The following is a 16,465-nucleotide window of genomic DNA, read 5'->3' as shown; positions in this document are numbered from 1 at the left end:
AATTGGGGTTAAGTAACTTGCCCAAGGTTACATGGCTAGTTTTGTGGTGGGGGGGGTGTTAAGAGTCTGAGGCCAGAACTGAACTCGGGTCCTCCTGACTCCAGGGCCAGTGCTTTACTCACTGTGCTGCTAAGTATCAGAGCCCGGATTCGATCTCAGGTCATCCCGACTCTGGGGCCGGTGCTCTTACTCGCTGTGCTACCTGGCCACCTCAAGGGCATTACATTCTGATGATCACTTGCAACAATACAGCTTTTTTTTTTTCAAAGTAAACATATTCAGAAGTAACAAGCATTGTAAAAATAAAAGAGGTATGACTGGGTGGATCAATCTAAGCTTAAGTTCTTAGACATAGCTATTTTTTGTTCTTCTGTATATATTGAAATGTTTATATTCTACTGATGATGACTGCTACATTAAAAAAAAAGAAATTAATAAAGATTATTCTATGGGCCTGATAATCCTGGATGTCTTTAGTTATCCTTTGGAGTAAGCTTATGGAGTCCTTTTTTTTTCTTCTTCACTGATTTTAGGTTTCATCTTCCAAGGACACTAAAAGCTTTGCTGGCATATTATAAAATCTGTCTGCTGTTTTCTGCCCCATTTAGTTTAGCATTTTAAGGAACCTCTAGGGCTTGTGCTGAAAGATGCCGTAGAGTCTTGCAAATCTCTTTGTTCCCATTTGCTTTTGTTTAAGGACGACTCCATGCTACAGTTTTGGACTATTAGAAAAATTAAATAACAAAAATAATGTAAGTAGTAGATCAACAAGTCATCTTTTACTCCCCCAGAAAATAAGAAACTCAAGGAGATATTTGCAAATAGGTTGTGATTTCTGAGGGTCTATTCCTGCTGAATCCTTGAAAATAGCAAGATTCTTTTGTAGAATTTTATTTTATAGGCACTTAAAGGGAAGAAAATTCTTAAATCTTCTAAATTAGCAGCTAATTTCAAATAGCCTATGAAAGTTCAGGAATAAAAGTATAATTCTGAAAAATAAAAAAGAGACTAATAAAATTGAAAGTAAGAAAACTGTTGAGCTAATAATTAAAACTGATTCTGTTTTTTATGGAAAAATAAAATGGATAAACTTTTGGTTAATTTTATCAAAAGGAAGAAAGAAGAAAATCATGTTACTAGTATCAAAATTAAAATGGTAAATTCACCAAAAAATGAAGAGGAAATGAAAACAATGATTAAGAGTTATTTTGCCCAACTATATGTCATTAGCCCTAAAAATCTAAGTGAAATGGATAAACATTTACAAAAATATAAATTGCCCAGATTAACAGAAGAAGAAATAAAATACTTAAATAACCACATTTTAGAAAAAAGAAATTGAACTAGCCATCAATGATCTAAGAAAAACCATCTAGGGCCAGGTGGATTTACATATGAATTCTACCAAATGCTTAAAGAACATTTAATTCCAATACATTATGAGCTATTTGGAACAATAGGTGGAGTCCTATTGCAATGTTTTAATGACACAAATATGGTACTGATATCTAACCCTGGAAGAGTCAAAACAGAGAAATAAAATTCTAGACCAATTTCCCTAATGAATATTGATGCAAAAATTTTAAATAAAATATTAGTAAATTTATTACAGCAATTTATCCATGAGGATAATGGACTATGACTGGGTGGGATTTATACCAGGAATGCAGGGCTGGTTCAATATTAGGACAAAAATCAGCATAATTGACCATATCAGTTGCTCATGGGTAGGCTGAGCTAATATAAAAAAAATAACAATTCAGCCTATATTAATTTACTTATTTAGTGCCATAACAATAAAATTACCAAAAATTTTATAGAGCTAGAAAAAATAATAAATTTCATCTGCAAGAACAATAGGTCAAGGATATCAAGAAAACTAATTTATTTTAAAAATGCAAAGGAAGGCATTCTAGCACTACCAGATCCAAAACTATATCATTAAGTGGCTATCATTAAAATTATTTAGTACTGGCTAAGAAGTAGAGGTGGATCAGTGGAATAGATTATGTACACAAGACATAACAGTCAATGACTTTGGTAATCTACTGTTTGATAAACCCAACGACTGCAACTTCTGGGATAAGAACTCACTCTTTGACGAAAATGGAAAATAGTATGGCAGAAACCAGGGTAGAACTGTTGGTCTCACACCCCATACAAATATAAGGTCAAAATGGGTACAAGATTTAGGCATAAAGGATGATATCATAAGCAAATTAGGAGAATAAGGAATAGTTTACCTGTCATATCTATGGAGAAGGGAATTATTTATGACCAAACAGTTGATAGAGAATATTAAAAATGCAAAATGGATAATTTTGATTCCACTAAATTAGACAGTTTTTGAACAAACAAAACCAGTGCAACCAAGATTAAAAAGAAAACAGAAAGCTGGGAAACAATTTTTATAACATATATCTCTGATAAAGCCCTCATTTCTCACATACATAGAGAAATGAGTCAAATTTATAAGAGGACAAGATATTCCCTGAGGGAAGAGGAGGGAAAAAAATTTGAAACTCAAAATCTTACAAAAAGGAATGTTGAAATCTATCTTTACATTTAAATGCAAAAATACCATTAAATTAAGAAAAGAAATAAAGGATAGACATTAATTGGTATTATACAAAGAAATCTGTATGGGAGTGATTCAGTGGAAAGGTAGACTAGAACATGATTGGGAAATAAAATGAGATGGAATTAAGAAAGTAGTGAAGGGTAAGAGAGATGAGGAATCAGAGTGTTTATAAGCTTTAATCAAATTCCACTAAAAAGGGAAAAAAATTATGAGAGAAGTTATAAATAAAGTAGGGAAAAAGAGAATGGATGGGAAAAAAAGCTTGAGTAGGGTTTTTATTCCATTCAGATAAAAAGGATTTGAGAAACTTTTTAAACAATTGCTTGTAAGGGGAGGCCAGGTGGCTCAGCGAGTAATAGTACCGGCTCCAGTGTTGGGATGACCTGGAGATCGAATCCTGAGCTCAGACACTCAGCACCACACCCAGAAATAACTGGCCGTGTAACTTTGAGCAAGTTACTTAACCCCGATTGCTTAAAAAAAAATTGCTTGTTACTAATTTCAGATTGATAGTATTCTACCAAGTTATAACATTTATCAAAATGAAAACTATAGAATTAAATTTGAAGCATATAGCATACTAAATTTATGTCCTTGAAGGGCCATTAGAAGGGTATGTCCTGATCCTTTGAGCATCACTGGGATTAAAAAAGAGGAGGATGGGAATGTGGGGCCACCACCATGTGTCTTTGAAATTGAGTTAAATGAAAGCAATGGTCTAAAATTTGAGTAGCTGGGAGCCTCCCTTTCAAAATTTTCCAGGGCAAACAATACCTTGTGAGCATTAGAGAAGTGCTTAATGGGAAGCACTCATCAAAGTTTAATTTACTGCCTGCCAAATATAAGTTTTCCTCACTAATCTAGTGTCATCCCAGGGGAATGAATGGAGAATGAATGCCTATGTTCACCAGTATAGTAATTTAACCTTACACATGTTACTTCACTTCTCTGGCCTTTATTTTCTTCATTTGGAAAAAAAAGGTAAAGGGATTTTGGCAAATGCCAAGATCATCTAAGGTGGAGATACCCATGTGGGAGAGATACCAGGACCTGATTCTGGGAGAAGACATTGTGTACTCACCTACCAAATGTTTGGGAATGGGTTCCTTCCATTGACTGTACTGTTAGAAAGGCCTGTATCAGGGGTGGCTAGGTGGCACAGTGAGTAAGAGAGCAGACCCTGGAGTTGGGAGAAGCTGGGATAGGTTCAGGCCCCACAAAATCTAGCTGTGTAACCTTGGGCAAGTTAACTTAACCCCAATTGCTTAAAAAAAAAAAAGGCCTGTATCTTTGAATTTACCTGAGGCACATTTGATGTCTCATGTGGCATTCAGAGAGGAAAGCCTTGTTGATCAATAGCAGGATGACCTTGCAGTAATCTGAGTAGGGAAGGGTCACCTTCCTCTCCATTTGCATCCTATGGCCCCAAGAAATGGTTCAGGGGTGTTGATCCTGTTTCTTTTGTCCTCTTCAGTTCTAGGTGTAGGGATTTGAGTCCCCAGTAAGAGAACTCAAGCCATAAGGACTTTGGAGTCTAGTGTAATAGGCAGGATTTTCCTGCTAGCCCAGCAGGGAAGCCTTGAAAAGCCAGGATCCCTGGAGGCAAGAGTAGAGGGTGCTTGGACTCAGAAGTTGGTGTAACTAATGCTATGTAGGAATTGAGCTAAACTGTGAACCTAATCTCCCTCACAGAGATTGAGGAGCTACAGGAGGGATTATTCCCCTCAGGTGTTGGGGAAAATACTTGTAGTTTTGTCCTCTATACCTTTGAACTAAATATTCCTTTGTAAAAGCTGATGTTATTTTTGCATGGTTAAATGGAACTGAGGTGGTTGAATCCTTCAAATTAGGTGACGACAATCAGTGGAGTCTTGGACCAATGGCAGAGATGAGAGATTTCCATCCCCCAAACCCTTGGGCTTTTGAAGAACCGTAGGGAAAGGGTAAAATGTAATATACCTTAAAGTAGTGGATACCAGAGAAACATTGTTAGATTAGCTGATATCTTTCATGACTTCTAGCTCTAATAATCTATTCCTGATAATATTTTACATTTATATCACACTTTAAAGATTACCAAGTACTTTCATCTTTATACATTATCTTATTTGCATTTAAGTAATCTTGTAAACCTCAGAGAGGTTACACCAGCTATGCAGAATAGCTTATGTAGTGTCTGAAGCAGAATTCAGATGTAGATCATCCTGATTTGGAGTTCACCATTTTAACTGCTTTGATTTTCCAAATGCATTGCAATAGTTTAAGCCTCTAATAGCATCCTAAAATATTATAATTCTATGGCTTCATATATTTATGTGCTTTTGGTAAGCCTATGCAATAAATAATATCTGAATTTATTATTATATATACTTATCCCTTATAAATATGTTTTAACTTCACTAATCTAGTGTCATAACTACATTTAACTTCTGCATTCCTTTAAAAAGACATATTTTCCACATGTAATATTTGATTTTTGGTTTTGTAATTGTGTACTTTCTTTAAATCCAATATGTTAATTTCATCTGCTCCCACTTTCTAAGTTTTGATGAATAGCAAATTATAAAGAGCTTGTTTCACACAAAACAGTACACATAATAGCAAGTGTGTAATGGTATCTATCATGTAGAGTACTTGAAGTGACTAGCATAATTTGATTATTTTTGATAACTACTAAATGGATAAGGTTTTTCAGATATCCCTGGTAAGCAAGATGCTGCTTACTTCTTTCCAGTAGACCCATTTTTACATGCTGAACACTCCTTTGTGAATTATTACTTCACATATATATGTATATGCATGTACACATGTATATATAGAGAATTCTGATAAGTCATTCAATATATATATGTACATGCATATGTATGTATGTATGTGTGTATGTATGTAAACACACACCAGTGTAATTGCCAGAAAAGATACAGAAAGTTTAAGGTTTTATTCCCATTGACTTTTTTCATCTATTTCACAGTAGGGTACTCACACAATAGAAAACATTCAGGGTTCTGTTTGCCCCTTGCCCTGATATTTCTTCCATTATCCTATTTCAGCCTTAGGGGAAATCCCAGTTTGTTGTGGAAATAGAAATGGAAGGGCCCTTAGGACTTCCCATCATCACAGTGACTCTTGGGATTCCTGGAAATAAAGTCATTGGAACTTCAGGATTCATGATGCAATGTTGTCCTTTGGAATGATGCCATTCTATTTGCAAAATTTATATTCATGCACTCAATATTTCCATGCAAATGTAGATTTGCAGCAAGGAAGGAATTGTGGTTTCTTTACTTCCAGTCTAAAGATATGAAAAAGAATTCTTTTTTAAATTTATTTTTAGTTTTCAACATTATTTTCCCAAAGATTTTGAGTTACAGATTTTCTTCCCATCTCTCCCTACTCCCCACCCCAAGGTGGCAAGCATACTGCATACCCCTTCCCCCAATCTTCTGTCTCATATCCCCCCCGCCCCCTCTGCCAATGCCTCCCCTTACTTTCTTGTAGGGCAAGATGGATTTCTATACCCCATTGCCTGTACTTCTTATTTCCTGGTAGCATGTAAGAAAACAATTTTTTTAAACAATTGTTTTTTAAAATTTTGAGTTCCAGATTTTCTTCCTTCTCCCCTCCTCACCCGCCCCCACTGACGAGACATGCAATTTAATATATGTTGTACATGTGTAGTAATGCAAAAGATTTCCATAGTAGTCTTATTGTGAAGACTAACTATATTCCCCTCCATGCTATCCTGCCCCCCATTTATTCTATTTTCTCCTTTGACCCTGTCCCTTTTCAAGTGTTTGCTTCTAACTACCCTCTCCTCCAATCAGCCTTCCTTTCTATTATCCTCCTGTCTTATCTCCTTCCCCCCTAACTTTCCTGTAGGGTAAGATATTCCCTCCTTAAGCCAGATTCAATGTGAGTAATGTTGACTCTTTCCCTTTCACCTTCCTGCTCTTCCCCTCCATTATAACAGCTTTCTCCTACCTCCTTTATTTAGATAATCATAACTACATTTTATTTCTGCATTCCTTTGAAAAGACATTTTTTTCCATGTGTAATATTTGATTTTTTGGTTTTGTAATTGTGTACTTTCTTTGAATCCAATATCTTAATTTCATCTGTTTCCACTTTCTAAATTTTAATGAATAGTAAATTATAAAGAGTTTGTTTCACACAGCACAGTATACATAATAGCAAGTCTGTAATGGTGTTTTTATCTCTCCCCCTTTCCTTCTCCCAATGTTTTCATCTCTGACTTCTTAGCTGTATTTTTTGATATCATCCCTTCACATTCAACTCATCCTGTGCCCTCTATGTATATATGTGCACACAAATACACACACATACACCCACCTATACATACATACATACATATATGTATGTATACATATGTAATCTCTTAAACTATCCTCATACTGAGAAAAGTCTCATGAGTTACAAATATCATCTTTCCATGTAGGAATGTAAATAGCTCATCTTTAATAAGTTCCTTATGATTTCTCTTTCATGTTTACCTTTTCATGCTTCTCTTGTTTCTTATATTTGACAGTGGAATTTTCTGTTCAGCTCTGGTTTTTTCATCAAGAATTCTTGAAAGTTCTCTATGTCATTGTATGTCCCTATTTTCCCCGGAAGAATTATACTCAGTTTTGTTGGGTAGGTGATGCTTGGTTTTAATCCTAGCTCCTTTGACCTCTGGAATATCATATTCCAAGCCCTTCTAATGCCCACCCCAAGGGGGCAGGCCCAAATGCAAGGGTATGGCAAATGAAATGCCGATGCAAGCCAGGTGGTAACTTTAACAGTAGTCTATTTATTTGTCCTGGGGCAAGGGTTTTTATAATAGAGGTGGTTGAATATGGTTTTCTCATGGAAAAAGTAATTAACTAGCTTGTACTTAATTATTGCAAACTTTGGGGGTCACTTCTCAGTAATCACGCCCTGTTTCCTTGCTAATCAAAGAAAGATGGTGAGCCAACACCCTGAGCCATAATTAGCCCACGTGGGGAGCGGGATCCAGAGGAATCCTGGTCCAGACTCCACCCATTACTGGACTGGCTCATATGTCCCTCAACATCTCCCCCTTTCTTACCAAGTAACTTGGGTCTGTGAGTCTCTGTCCCCAGAGCCAAGAGTGACCCACCAACAGAGCGAACAACACAAGATACAACAAATCACAGACCTCCTAATATACACATTAATAAGACAACTTGGAGGATTATGGAAATAAAGGTATTCAATATGTTAGTTCTGCTTACCCAATCACGTATCTTATTTGCAATATTTTCAGGATGAATTCCTGATATATGGCTTACAGAAATTTGATTTGTATTAATTCTTGTAAGGCAAGGACAGACATAGTGAAAGACATGATTATAACACTGACAACCAAAATACCTGCAATAAACAATTCCACAAGTCTTGTCCTTCTACCCTTTTGAAATTTTCCCACTTTTCTTAATCATAACCCCCTGCCCCCTTTTAAATAAGATCATTGCATAGACAATACACAAGGGGACAGAGTATATTTTCAAATCAGGGAAGGTTCTCAGATTCACTTAAGCCTATCAAGGGTCCAAGTGGCAGGGAAAATCCCCAGTCTCCCATTATCATTACATTTGGCCCCAAGAACTGTCATGCCTATTACATAGGCAAGTTATATCTAAATTAGCATTAACATCTCTTAAGTACAACATATTCCCCACAAAATAAATACATCACATTGGCAAGATACATAATGTAACAACTCATTACCAGAGTGACCACACAGATATAAACGAACACAGAGTGTATAATCTTATAATCCCCTCAGTCCAAAACAAAAATGTCTAAATAAATTTCTCTTGGGGGTGGGGGGGAGGTGTCCTTCCCTCACACTGCTATTGAAGGCTTCCTCCTAGCACTTTCAGGTGCAGACTCTAATGAGGCAAATCCCAGTCTTAACATTGTTTCATCCCCCACTTCTTTTTAGGACATCAAAAATCATATGTAATGCCTATCCCCCTGATATATGATAGTAAGTTAAATCAGTTTGAGAAATGGCAAATGACGGCATTCAACAATTACTACAACAGAATCTCTACTAAATATACATTATTTAAGAGTACAGTCAAAGCAGGTTTTTTTCCAATAAAATGATTTACATTGGTAAGAGCAAAGAAGGCTAGAGGGGGTCAAATATATGTAGTTATTGGCCATATATGAAACAATTGACGTGATATGGGTATGTATTACAGGACTTAAATCAGGATGTAACCAGTTCAGTTTGTATTGAAATCAGAATGATCATAGCAAGAAACACAAATCCTGGGGTAACAGGTTTCAGTTCTTTGGCTTGCTATAATAATTGTTCAATCTGTCCCCATGTGGGCACAGCTTTTTGTGTAATGGCTGCATTAGGAGACCTATTCCTCTTTATTTCCCTGTTCTGTCTCCATGATTTCTTCTTCTGCTGCCAGAGCTCTTTCATCTCCTTGATGAGTTGGAGTACACACACTGGCATTTCTGTTCTGGCATCTTCACTTGATTGTTCAGCAGCTTCTGGAAAAAAAATATAAGCACAGTCTCACCCCCATATAGTAAATCCCCACATTACCTTTATTTTGGGGAGTACTTTTTCAGATTTTCTACTGGTATATACTCATTTTTAGCAATGTATAAAAAAAATTTGGAGTGTATAAAACAGTAGTTAATTGCCTTTATGGCATATTAGTCATTTTTATTTTTGTATCCCAATTTCTGCTCTCAGGTATTACTTGACCAGTGGGATTATAAGGGTTGTGGCTATAATTAATTTTATTTGAAAATGATCACAGAAAATTGAAATGATCTGCTAGTGTAGGCAGGAGTATTATCAGTTTTCAATTGTTTTGGAATGCCCATTGAAGCAAAAGAGGGTAACATATGATTAATTATACTTTCTCCTGCTTCCCCTGTCAGAAGGGGAGCAAAGGCAAAAGAAAGACAAGTATCTATTGTGACGTGTATATGTGATAACTTACCAAAAGAAGGATCATGAATTACATTTATCTGCCAAGATTTAATTTTCTGTGTGTTAATGGTGATTAGTGAAGGAATAGTAGAGATACCACATTGAGGGCACATTTTAATTATCTGTCCAGTTTGTTACCTAGTAGGTTGTGGCCTCTTTCTTAGGAGGATTTGTAATTTCTGAAAAAGGTAAAAAAAAATCTGTATTCTGTGTGTGCTTAAGTCTAGCAGTATTAATACGTTGGCATTTGTACACTGAATATTTGCTATCTGACACAATATTAAGGGGAAATGATAACTGGAAGCTTTGCAGTTTGAGTAGAAGTAAAGTGATTATTAATAACTTTATCATTATTAGAATCAATGTAATAGCTTGCTTTTCCAGAACACTCTCCATCAGTGAAAGCTGTTAAACAAAAGAAGTTTCTTATTCAAACCTTACAACTGAATAATAGACACACATCCTTGTTTCTCAAAGCTTGTTTATCCTCTGATTATATTCATTTTGGAAGAAAGAGATACTTCAGAAATTGAATCTTTTACCTATAGTAAGTTCAGACACTACTATAACTCTTACAATGACTATGATTATACATGACTATATTATAGGCATGGAATGACTATACATTGAGAGCAAAACACAAAATCTGTTCCATTTTAGCTTAACTGAGCAATAAATTGTCTTGGAAATGAATGTATAAATATGTATAAAATGAATTTTAGCAGGCTGTTGCAAAATTTATAAATGATCACTAAACTTTTAAGAAGAAAATTAGTTGAAAAGTTTTCAAAATGATAGCTCTGTTTTTATGTTAAAGCAAAAAAAACAAACTTTTTAAGATTGAGACTCATAAACTAAGTTGGTGTAAAATGTTCTTAAGCAATAAATTCTGAAAGTATTATTGCAAAATTCTTTGATATCACCAAGTATTTTAGAAGGTATAGTAATTGAATCTCATATTGGTAACAGTTAAGAAGCTACTCACAGTACCTTCAAAAGCTAATGTTTTAGAATCCTTTTAGATAATGAAAATTTCTTAACATGGGCCTTAAGTCGTTTGTATAAAATTTGTACCTATTTTAATTCTAGTTGAAAAATAATGTTAAATTTCCCCAGTAAACTAACACAAAAGAATTTGCATCCTTTACTGATTACTTACTTTGCTATAGGATATGTGAATTAAATATAGTCTTAATTGCCTTTTATCTTAAACAGCAATTTTCACCAAATTACAGTAAATTTTACTCTTATGGAGCTGTAATAAACAATAAAGATTTATTAGGTTTCTCCTAAATAAGGTATTTCATTTAACCTTTTTCTTTCTCAAATTTAAACATGTCCTGGTGTAAAAGCTAATTGTAGACCTGCAACTTCCCAGAAAGCTAAATTCATTATTAGTAACTACATAACTAAAACAACTTCCTTTCCCAGGCTGATGATCTTGCCTATAGATATAGTTTCCAGGGACCTTGACAGTTTTACAAAATAAGCAGAACTGGATTTTAGGGAGGGGCTGATGGTTATGCCACTGCTTTGCCAATTCTCATACATGGAGGAGGAATAGTCTGAATTGGCAGAATTAGTCTGAATAAAGTTTTCACCCAGTCTCCTCCTTTTCACATGCAATAATCAATTAGTAATTCTAGATTATAGCATTAAAGCTGAATTTTTAAATAGCTTAGTTAACAATTTCCCTAACTGATAGCCAAATTGTTTTAGCTGCAACCTCCTTTTTTTTTTTTTTAACTGCATGTAAAGGTGTAAATACCTGGTTTCCTATGTGGCACATATAAATATTATAAGACAGAGTTTTTCAGAACTGATAAAGTGACATAGCTGTTTTTACTCATTTCTTTTTTCTCTATCTTTTAGTTTCAATGAAATTTAGATTGAAATTTGCTTTATCTGACCCCATTTTTGGATCATAACAATTTTTCAATTTTTACTATATAATAGAATTTTACTACAATATAGGAAAACCATAATAACACAATAACATTATGACATTAATTTTATTTCCAAATTATCACTTGCAAAAATTATTGATCTAAAATTTGGGTTTATCAAATGCAGAGATTTTTCTCCTCTCCTCACAGATGCAAAGCCTGATTGTAGATCTGGGGCTTTGAAAGGAGAAGTTTGCCTAAAATTTGGGCTTCAGGGTACCCAGGGCTGTTGCTAGTGGAGTCCTTGATATAAGTAGTATGATTCCTCTCTTTTGCAACATTGGGGAGGATTCCTTAAATTTCCTATTATTCTTCAGTACTCTCTTTTTTAATTAGATCTGGGATGGGAGGCTTTAATAAATTTTTGTAAAAATGTTTTCATCATAACTACCTTTTTACTCCACTAAATTTTATTTAAGTGTCCCCACCTTAAAAACTTCTCTCAAAGTGAGAGGTTTGAATCCATCAGTAAAGGTGAGCTGGGACTCTGGAACAAAACAGGTTCAGTGGTGCCTTTGTCCCTTTCCTCCCCCATACTGGACAAACCAAAATTTCACTTCTGAGGTGTTTCTTTTTCAGATCTTTATTTTTTTTCTCAATTCACCTAAATAACAAATAGTATAATAATTCCTGACTTATCTTTAGCATCAAGTTAGGAGTGACACTTTACAATTTTCACAATTCCAAAAATAACCAGAATGAATTTAATTAACTTCCAGTTGCATACTGATACACAAAACTTTTCTCTTTTGCACGAGGCAGAAAATGCTTAAATGTTCATCCATTTGCCTCTTTGATATAAGGGGAAAAAATCCTTTTTTTATTTTTATTTTTTGCTTTCTCAGCACTCAAACTTGGCTAAAGTTGGAATGAAAAGGAAAAGATTTTCAAACCTTTTAAAAATCTTAAAATTTCTGTAAACACTGTTCATACAAATTATTTTTTCTAATTCTATCCTGACACTTCTTGTATACTCTTTGACTTGCTATAGGCATCATATAACCTATATAATAAAATAACAACATTCCAAGGAAAATCCCATTGCATTATAAATATTATAGAATGACAAATTACTGACACACACTCATTCATACAAAGTTACAAAAACAAAGCTGATAGATACGAAAAATGACAGAATGGATTCAAAAAGGTCATGAAGGATTGTTTGAGATCTGCTGAAAAAATTAACTCTTTGCTTGGCCCTCTGAGTAGTAATGGAGGCCAGGTAAGACTTATTTGGTAATTTCAGTTCCATCTGTTTCCATAACTTCAGACTGTGTAGAAACCACTGCAGTGCACTTAATTGCTTAAGCCACCCTTGGCACTTCCATTTCTAATGTTAAACATATCTTTAACATATGGCTGCCTGAACTAACCCTACCGGCTCTGGCCCTTTTTAAATTTTCTATTCCCTTTCTGAAGAGACTTGACTTGCTGACCTCTACAAAGGTAGTTGTGGCATGAGAGGAGAATTGGGGAGGGCAGGCTTATGACACCCTGTGGTCTTCAACTGTTCATTTATACATCATACCATTTCTTCTTCATCTGTCCCTACTGAAGTGTCTACCTTTAATACTTTTGTGGCCAAAGATACCTTCCCTAGGGGCTGGAGACACACCCATAGCACATTCCAAAAAGAAAACACTGAAATAGGGAACATGCCATGTACCTGGCCCAACACCTCCCCCCACCCCACCCCACCGCAGTCCCTCTTTTACCTATCTACTGCTTTCCAATTTTCCAAATCAGTAGTACAGTACATTCTTGAGAAAGCTATGGACAACATGTCTTTACACTCTCTAAAAAATTCTTGAAGCTGAGTGCTAGTTGTCAAAAATCTCTCCAGCTATCTTCAGCAGCACCATCAAATAATGTTCATGGCTTTTAATTCCCAACTGTGTGCTAGTCTTGGCCCCAGACCTAAAACCGAAAGTAAAGACTGAGTGGCAAACTGAAAGTAAACCCTAACTTGGAGTGTTAATCTCTCTCTTTGTCTTTAACTTTTTTTTTATTGGTAGAATCTTTTATTCATATTCCAATATAAGTTTCCAGAAAAATAAAACAAATTTTTTTTCAAAAAAAAAAAATCTTCCCAACTACACACAGGATAGAGGTTCAGAAGGAAAAGGGGGAGGGGGCGCCTGTCCATCCTACGTGGGTCCCATCCCAGGTGTAGTTTTGGCAGCAACAAGTAGGTGGGGGAATGGCCCCCCAAAAATGGTGAGGGAAATGGTGCAGAAGCCTTGGGGAAGAAGGGAGGACAGGGAGGGTCAGTATTGGGAGGGTCTAAGGTGAGAAGCCATTTCATAACACTTCTTGTTGATCATTCCCCCAAGGATACCTTCTTTCCCCATCAGCAGGAATAGCGTCTTGGCTGTCATGGTAACAGTGAGGTTGAAGGTGGGAGCACCCCCGGTGCTCTTCATGCGAAGGCCCATGGTGTCCTCTCCATCTAGCAGCAGCGAAATCCTGATCACTGACCATTTCTGGCCCTCAAGTGTCAGCCCATTTACGAAGTTGAACGATCTTTGCCCACCAATACAGCTACTTCAGCTGGCGTGATATTGGCGAAGGCTTTCCCGGGTACGGCGGCCCAGACCGAGGACGCGTCCTTATAGCCGACTATGGCCGTCCTGACAGGTCCAGTCCGCCATGAGGTTGTCGATGTAGGCGTTCCAACCGGCCATAGCGCTGGCGGTCTGGCTCTGCTGCTACTGCAGGCAGGGGTGGCGGAGAGCTCGGAACACACCCTGCTGTCCGGACTCGGACTCACAGCTCCATTCTCTCTCTTTCACTTTTTTTTTTTATGTTAATACTTGCCTAACACTTTTCTCTTAGACATTCTCCTGTTAGCCTGGTGACTTCTTTCTAAGCATAATGCATGAGAAATGAAAACTTTTCACCTCCTTAACTTCTGTTGTGCAACTTTGTCTTTCTTACTCCAGAGCTTGCAGGAGGCCACCCTAACTGTACCTTCTTTTCTGGTCCCTGTTGGGTGCACCACCTCATGTCTGCCCCAAGGGGGTGGGCCAACTCAAGGGTGTGTTAAATTCCAGCCAGTAGTCCCCTTGTTTGTCCTGGGGCGAGGGTTTTTATTACAGAGATGGTTGCCTATGGTTTTCTCAGGGAAAAAGTGATTAACCAGCTTGTTCTTAATTATTGATGCCTGTGCAGTCTTTGGGGGTCACTTCTTGGTAATCATGCCCTGTTTCCTTGCTAGTCAAAGAAGCAGCCACCACCCTGAGCCATAATTAGCCCACATGGGTAGCGATCCAGTGGAATCCTGGTCCAGACTACACCCATTACTGGACTGGCTCATATGGCCCTCAACACCCTTCCATCCCTTAATGTTGAAGCTGCTAGACCCTGAGTTATCTTGATTATGTTTCCTGACTGTTTGTAATATTTTCTCTTTGACCTGGGAACTCTGGAATTTGGCTATAATATTCCGAGGAGTTTTCTTTTGGGGATCTTTGTCAAGAGGAGATCAGCTAATTCTTTCAATTTTTATTTTGCCCTCTGGTTCTAGAATATCAGGGCAATTTTCCTTGATAATTTCTTGAAAGATGATGTCTAGGCTCTTTTTTTGACTATGGCTTTCAGGTAGTCCAGTAATTTTTAAATTATCTCTCCTGGATCTATTTTCCAGGTCAGTAGTTTTTCCAATGACATATTTCACATTGCTTCTATTTTTACATTCATTTGGATTTGTTTTATAGTATCTTGATTTCTCATAAAGTCATTAGCTTCCATTTGATCCAATCCAATTTTGAAGGAATTTTTCTCTTCAGTGAGTTTTTAAAATTCCTTTTCTATCTGGGCATGTTGGCTTTATAAGGCATTCTTCTCTTCATTGACTTTTTGGATCTCTTTTGCCATTTGAGTTAGTCTTTTTAAGGAGTTATTTTCTTCAGTTAGGCAGTTGAGTCCTTTCTCATGATTTTCTTGCATCATTCTCATTTCTCTTCCCAATTTTTCCTCTACTTCTCTGACTTGATTTTCAAAATCCTTGTACTCCTCCATGGCCTTTGACCAGTTCATATTTTTCTTGGAGGCTTTTGATGCAGGGGTTTTGACTTTGTTGCTTTCTTGTGGTTCTATGTTTTGATCCTCTATGTCCCCCCCCAAAAAGATTCTATAGTCTGATTGAGCTTCCTCTGTTGGCTCATCTTGCCAGCCAATTGCTTGAGTTTTGAAATCTTTGCCATGGTAGAACTCTGCTTCCAAAGTGGAGAGTTTGGGGTTTTGGGGTTTTGTGCAGCTGCTTTCAGAGCTTTTTTCCAGGCACCTGATTCAGAATTGTGAGAATGACTGCCTCTGCACAGTCTCAACAAGCTCTGCCACATTAGTGCTTCTCACCCCAGGACCACCACTCAAGACAACAACCCAGATCCAAGCAAGACAAAGTAAGAGAATCCTGTTTCAGCACAAGCAAAGACATTCCTGCCAAAGCCCTCTGGTCAGCCACTTGGTCCCCTTACAATCTGTAGGCCTAGAGCCAGAAGCAGCTGCAGCAGCAGCAGTTGCAGCCACCTTTGCCACCCTGGGGGCATGGCCTTGACTGTGCTCTTCTCACCCAATTCCAACATAGTTCCCCCCACTGAACTTTTACATTGTCTTTAGCATTTATGGGTTGAGAAGTCTGGAAAGCACCACAGCTGCCAGTGATTCACTCTCCTGAAGTCTGTTGTGGCTGCTTACTGCCATGTCTGGGCTGGCACAGCTCAACCAGGACTTTGCTCCACTCCCAGCTCATGCAGTAGACCCTTCCTGTTGGCCTGCCAGGCTACCTTCAGCTGGAGATTTGTTTCTCTCTGTCACTTTGTGGGTTCTGTAGCACTAAAATTTGTTGGGTTTGGGTTTTTTTTTTTTTTTTGCTTTTTTGAGGGCAATTGGGGTTAAGTAACTTGTCCAAGGTCACACAGCTAGGTTTTGTGTGTGTGTGTGTGT

At 37.0% G+C, this 16,465-nt stretch overlaps 1 protein-coding gene and 1 pseudogene across 1 annotated transcript in view; one reads left to right on the top strand and one right to left on the bottom strand.

The window, feature by feature from the left end:
• MYO16 (myosin XVI) overlaps positions 1-16,465 on the top strand; it is an 871,975-nt gene that overhangs the window by 269,864 nt on the left and 585,646 nt on the right. The window lies entirely within an intron of this gene.
• LOC138165679 (profilin-1 pseudogene) lies at positions 13,549-14,274 on the bottom strand (annotated as a pseudogene).

This window comes from Petaurus breviceps, unplaced genomic scaffold, assembly GCF_028583685.1.
Source record: "Petaurus breviceps papuanus isolate PSGF00001 unplaced genomic scaffold, PetGlider_PUasm1.0 214, whole genome shotgun sequence".
NCBI lineage: Eukaryota > Metazoa > Chordata > Mammalia > Diprotodontia > Petauridae > Petaurus > Petaurus breviceps.
This window is presented reverse-complemented; position numbering and strand designations above follow the sequence as displayed.